Here is a 6,151-nt window from a genome sequence, read left to right as displayed (position 1 = left end):
TGAAGCCCTGGAACCAAATGAACGGAAGAAATGCACCTGTGGCTTCCTCTTGTGCAACAGAAAATACGGTGTGTCACCTACATCGTGATTGTAGGACCTGTTAAAAACAAAGCTGGCAAACTTCCAAGCCTCACTCCAAAAGCTCTGAGGCAGCCCAGAGTCACACAGCAAAACCCTGACAACTTCAGCCAGTGTTTCACTCCTGTGCTCTGCCACGCCTCTCTCTTGAGGAGACTTTGCACCCGTCACCTGGTGACGAATTCCCTTTTCCTTGAAGAACTCCTTCAGAGCAGACCCAGTGAACTGTGACCCACGGTCGCTCCTGAACCCTTGCACCTTGGTGGAGAACCTTAGTTCCACCTCCGCAACCCAATCCTGGATGAGTTGCGCCGCCTCCCTCTGCGTCCTGAGAGAGAAACACCACAAATTCTGAGAAAAATCATCTGCCACTGTCAGCAGAAACCTGGCCCCACCCAGACTCTCACACTTCATTGGCCCTGTAAGGTCTGTGTGAACCAACTCAAAAGGTTTTGTGGTTACCCTCTTTACCCCGGGAAACCTGCACCTTTGAACCTTGCTGCATGCCCTGCACACTAGGGATCCCTCACATGGCGTGATTTTACAACCTTTGGTGCAGCCTGGCAACCTCTTAACATCTTCCAAACAAGCATGAGACATTCTCTTGTGCCATATATGAACACATGAATCATGGCTGGGAACACTAGCACACTGCGCCTGTGCTTTCCCTGCATTCCCACCACCCTCCAGAGGTGTTTCCAGAACAAAGAGATTGTCCTTGCATTCCACGTTGACAAGTTGTCTCCCCCCTCTGAAAATGGAACAGGTATCATTTTCAAAACAAATTTTGTACCCCTGCTTCGCAAGAGCAAGTATCGATAACAGGCAACACTTCATCCCTGGTACAATGAAACACTCCAGCTCCGCCTGCAAAACAGAAAGATAGACATTTGCAGCATTAGAAACATTCCTTTTTGTCCCATCAGCTAATGTAACAGTCATTCCAGCTGAAACAGCCCTGCAATTCCGCAGCTCCCCAGCAGATGGCGTTATCAGGTGATGACTCGCTCCTGAATCCAACACCCACTTCACAGCTGTGTCCCTGCTGGTATTGCTCTGTAGCGTTGCCATGCCAACAAACGTCTGGCTGCACCTGTCCTTGGCAGCGTCCGTAACCGCAACATCCTGCGTTGCTCTGAAGACTGGACTTATCTCAGAGTTCCCAGACAACTCTGCAGCCGTTATCTCCCTCTGCAGCAGATGGCTAGCCTTGAAGCCTTTAGCTCTGTCCTGTTTCCCAGGCTTCGACTCACGACGCAAACAACTCTTGGCAGCCTTTGGAAAAAGAGGCTTCTCTGAGCTTTTACTGCTCACCGCCCCCCCACTGCTCCCAGGGCTCCCAGGACGCTTTCCTGCACCCCCAGTGATGGGTAAAGGGCCCCCAGCAGCTTGCCTCTCTCCAAGCTCCTCACGCAGACATGTTGCATCACCCACGCAGCTTTTAGACTCTGCTAAACCAGCAGCAACAGCAGCAGTGGCAATAGTCCCTTCGCCCCCCTCAGGGGTCCCACAGCCTTTCCCAGCTGTGCACCGGCTTTCACGAAGGTGGTCAGTGCTCTCTTGCCTTTCCTGTTCTGATGCAGCCATCTCCCGGCCCTTGCTTCCGCCCCCAGCTTTACACGCTTCCTGGAGAGCTACCCAAGCGACCTCAGGCTTCCTTGCATCCAGAACAATAGGCCTCAAATCAGCACTCACGTTCTCAGCCAAAAACGCCAGAACACGCTCCTCAGCTTCACGTTGGCTTGCAACCGCCCCAGCTGACGTAGACATCGGCGTGACTGTTTCCCAGAGCTTAGCTCCGACTAGGGACAACTCTGCTAAATAACTCCACTCCAACCACGTTTGAATGGTTAACTTCGCACATGGCAGCTTAAGCTCAAAGCCATGTTCCTGGGACTGAGTCATCTCCTCCTCCCCGGGGTAAGCTTACTCACGTCTGGCATCAGCTTCCTCCGGCCTCCGGCAGATCGGCTCCTCCTCCCAGCGAGCTCCTTCCAGCTTCAGAGAAACAGCTCCAGAGCTCCAGCTGGACCCAGCAACCTTCCTGCTGGCTTCCCCCACACGTGGGACGTTCCTGCAATGCTTCAAAGCGTTGGCAAGCATCCATAACCTGTTGGATTATGCCGGACAAGAGTGTAAACAGAGGCTAAACATGGAGCCTGGCACGCCTCCGCTTGCGCAGCTTTGCTGTTGTCCGTGCCGATCCAGCAATCCTTCCTGCCTCTCTCTCTTGCCGGTAGCAGAGCGAACACAGCGGTGAGAAGCAATTGCAAACAGTGTGGGTAATAATTCAGAACAGACACAAGGCATTCCTTATCTTCTCTTGCCTTTAATCATGAAGTTTAACAGCATAAATTCAGACCTGGCGAGAACTGACACATTCTCCCTCTCGCATAGCGTCCCAGAGGCAGACTGAAACACTTAGCGTCAAACCACTCCCTTAAGTGTTTCTAACCACGCCTCAGGAAAGAGACGTCACACAGAACTCTTTAACTCTGTGAGTTCTGAAACCAATAACATTTTCCACCTGGAAGCCAATTTTTTTGTCTAAATTATAAGCCTCTCTTATTTGATAATAGTGAAGCCAGTCTCGCACTTTATCTTTTAGTTTCTCAAAACTCTGCAGTTTCAATTTGTCTCCTTCCTGCTCCAAAATTTCCCAATATTTCGGCCACTTGGCCTCCATATTGAGCTTTTTCAGGGCCTTTGCCTCCATCAGTGACAACCACCTTGGGGTTTTGTTTTCAAGTAAGTCTTTATATCTTGTCCAGACATTAAACAATGCTTTCCTGACAATATGGTTTTTAAATGCTTTATGTGCTTTGACCTTGTCGTACCATAAGTATGCATGCCATCCAAAAACGTTATTAAATCCTTCTAAATCCAAAATGTCTGTGTTCTCAAGAAGCAGCCAATCTTTCAACCAGCAGAAAGCTGCTGATTCATAATAAAGTTTGAAATCTGGCAGGGCAAATCCCCCTCTTTCTTTTGCATCAGTTAATATTTTAAATTTTATTCTGGGCTTCTTGCCCTGCCAGACAAATCTAGAAATGTCTCTCTGCCACTTCTTGAAACAATCCATTTTGTCCAGAATTTGTAGTGATTGAAACAAAAACAGCATTCTTGGCAATACATTCATCTTTATAGCAGCAATTCGACCCAACAAGGAAAGCTTCAGATTTGACCATATTTCTAAATCCTTTTTCACATCCGACCAACATTTTTCATAATTGTCTTTGAATAAGTTCCCATTTTCAGCTGTCATATTAATCCCCAAGTATTTCACCTTCTTAACCACTGTTAAACCTGTCTCATTCTGAAACCTCTCTTTCTCAATCATTGTTAAGTTTTTCTCAAGGACTTTAGTTTTTAACTTATTCAACTTAAATCCTGCCACATGACCAAATTTTTGGATCAGTTCTAATACTCTTTTAGTACTAGATTCTGGCTCCTGTAAAGTCAATACTAAGTCATCTGCAAAGGCTTTCAATTTATATTGTTTAGCTCCGACCTTTATACCCTTAATCAGATGGTCCCTTCTAATCATATTTAACAGAACCTCCAGGACCGAAATAAAGAGTAATGGGGAAATTAGGCAGCCTTGTCGTGTCCCTCAAATGTGTTTTGTGTCAGGCACGAGATTCATCAACATTAAATATCACTAACATGGAGAATGCATATTAACTTGTAACATATCACAAGACCTTGTTGGCTGATGAATTCAAAGGAGAACATCTTGGCTTTGCAATGGAGTCTTCTGAATGGAACGTGACCTCATAAGTGAAGTTGATTCCTGGGGGGGGGGGGGATTGTGGCCCCCGCAGATTCCCGAGGCGAGGGTGCATTCGCCCTTTGAACTTCCAGACTGTTACCGTGGAATGTTTTACAACCATTCCTCGGTCTTCCATGCACCACTTTAAAGCCTTCAAAGTGTCTGTGTCTTCTTGTTCTCTCGGAATTTGCTGCATATGGCTGAGGACTATCCAGAGTATCTGAGCAATTGCAAGAAGTCAGGCCGCGGGGTTGGCTTATTTACTGGGAAAGGTCTGTGCTCAAGACAGCTAGCAGTACAGCTACCAGAACAAAGCGATTCTAAACCCCAGGTATGTTGGTTTGGAGGGGCTGGACTGGCAGATCAACATCCACCTGTGGATGGAGACTGCTGCAGATTGAAGCCCAGCCGAGTGGAAGCAGCAGGGGCAGAAAGGGACAGTATGGGTGTGTCAAGGGCAGGGCGAGAGCCATGGTTCTGCAGCGTCCAAACCCCTGCCACCCTCTGCACATGCCCCAAAAAACACAGCCCAGCTTACACGACCGAAAGGGCAAGGCTAAGAAATTGCAAGCCCCTAGGTGGAAATGGACAGGCCCCAAGAGGTCCATATTGGCAGCGGAGTGCTCAGGATCCAGTACAACCCACCAGCCAATCACCTGGCACCACCAGACTGTTAGGATATTTCTGTTCCACCTTAAAAGGGAGCAGGCTTTTGTGAGTCACAGAGTCTGCGCATTTCCTGTTCACAGGATGTTTATGTTTCCTATTGCTTTCGTTTTCTCTCTGTGTCTGGAGACATCGATGCAGGCAGTCATGGTTTTCTTTGTTCTGATCAACGCTGAATAAAACTTGTAAATAATGCTCTCCTGAGTGCGACTTCTGCTGTGCATTATCTGCTGATAAAGAGTGTGCATCGGCTCTAGAATGTTCTGGAGCTCATGTCGCTAATTGCTGATACTGCGTGTCTACGGGAGATCGATGGATCGTCCGGCAGCCGGCTTGGGGGCCATGATGGACTTTATCTCCCTGGCAGTATCCCAACACAGACATCTTTATCATAGAATCATAGCATTGTAGAGTTGGAAGGTGCATCCCCTGCAATGCAGGAATCATGCTTGTGGAAGGCCCCTGAATTGGTATGTATTCTGGATCCAGATCAGGTTTGCCCCTGGTCAGATCGGGGCTACTCTAAAATAAGGTAAAGGGACCCCTGACCGTTAAGTCCAGTCGAGGATGACTCTGGGGTTACGGCACTCATCTTGCTTTATTGGCTGAGGGAGCCAGCGTACAGCTTCTGGGTCATGTGGCCAGCATAACTAAGCCGCTTCTGGCGAACCAGAGCAGCGCACGGAAAAGCCGTTTATCTTCCCGCCTACTTATCTACTTGTGCTGGTGTGCTTTTGAACTGCTAGGTTGGCAGGAGCAGGAACCGAGCAACGGGAGCTCACCACATCGCAGGGATTCGAACCGCCAGCCTTCTGATCGGCAAGCCCTAGGCTCTGTGGTTTAGACCAAAATAACCTGAGCCCTAATACAAATACTTGAAGTAAATACTCCTCAATCTGTCTGGCTGTCTTTAAGGTGTATTTGGAAGCTGCAAATGCAGCAGCCGGGTTGCTCACTGGGGCATGTTCTGGTGGTAGGCGGCACCTACTTCCAATTCATAGGGTCCCCCCCATCTAAGAATCCATTATCTCTTGCCAATCCCAAGCCAAGACTCTGTGGTTGGAATGGGATTCCTTCAAAGCCTCAAGTTGCGCCAAGGATGATGTGCTCAGAAACTCTGTTAACACAAACATTCACAAACACAAACTTGTTTTTTGAGTAACCACCGCAGGGGTTGTGACTTCTGCAGAGAGAGCCACTAAGAGGCTCATTTACACAAGTGACATAATTTCAAACATGTCAGAATATGGATTACAGAGGCTGGGGTGGTGAGGAATGCTCTTGGAACAGAACAAGAGCAGAAGGAAACTGTTCCTGAATGGTGGATTCTTCGTGCCTCTCAGTCAGTAGTTCCCAAATCTTTTGGGGGCCACTGCCCCCTTGTTTTCCTGAACTTATCCCCAGTACCCCCAACCTTACCCTATAAAAAGCATTATTCAGAGCAGGGGTTTGCATGACCCACACAATAGAATTTGAAGCAGTAAGTTAATTGCACATTTATTCAAAATCTAATTAAAACTGTTTGGTTTAATTAAGTCAACAAAACTGGTGAACTTGATCCAGTGATACCAGCTTTTCAAAGCCTGATAACCATTTACACCTCCAGCACTCCCTGCCACTCCCATGTGTCTTTGT

This window comes from Podarcis pityusensis, assembly GCF_964106645.2.
Source record: "Podarcis pityusensis genome assembly, chromosome: 8".
NCBI lineage: Eukaryota > Metazoa > Chordata > Lepidosauria > Squamata > Lacertidae > Podarcis > Podarcis pityusensis.
The sequence above is the reverse complement of the archived record's forward strand: the minus strand, read 5'-3'. Positions refer to the sequence as shown.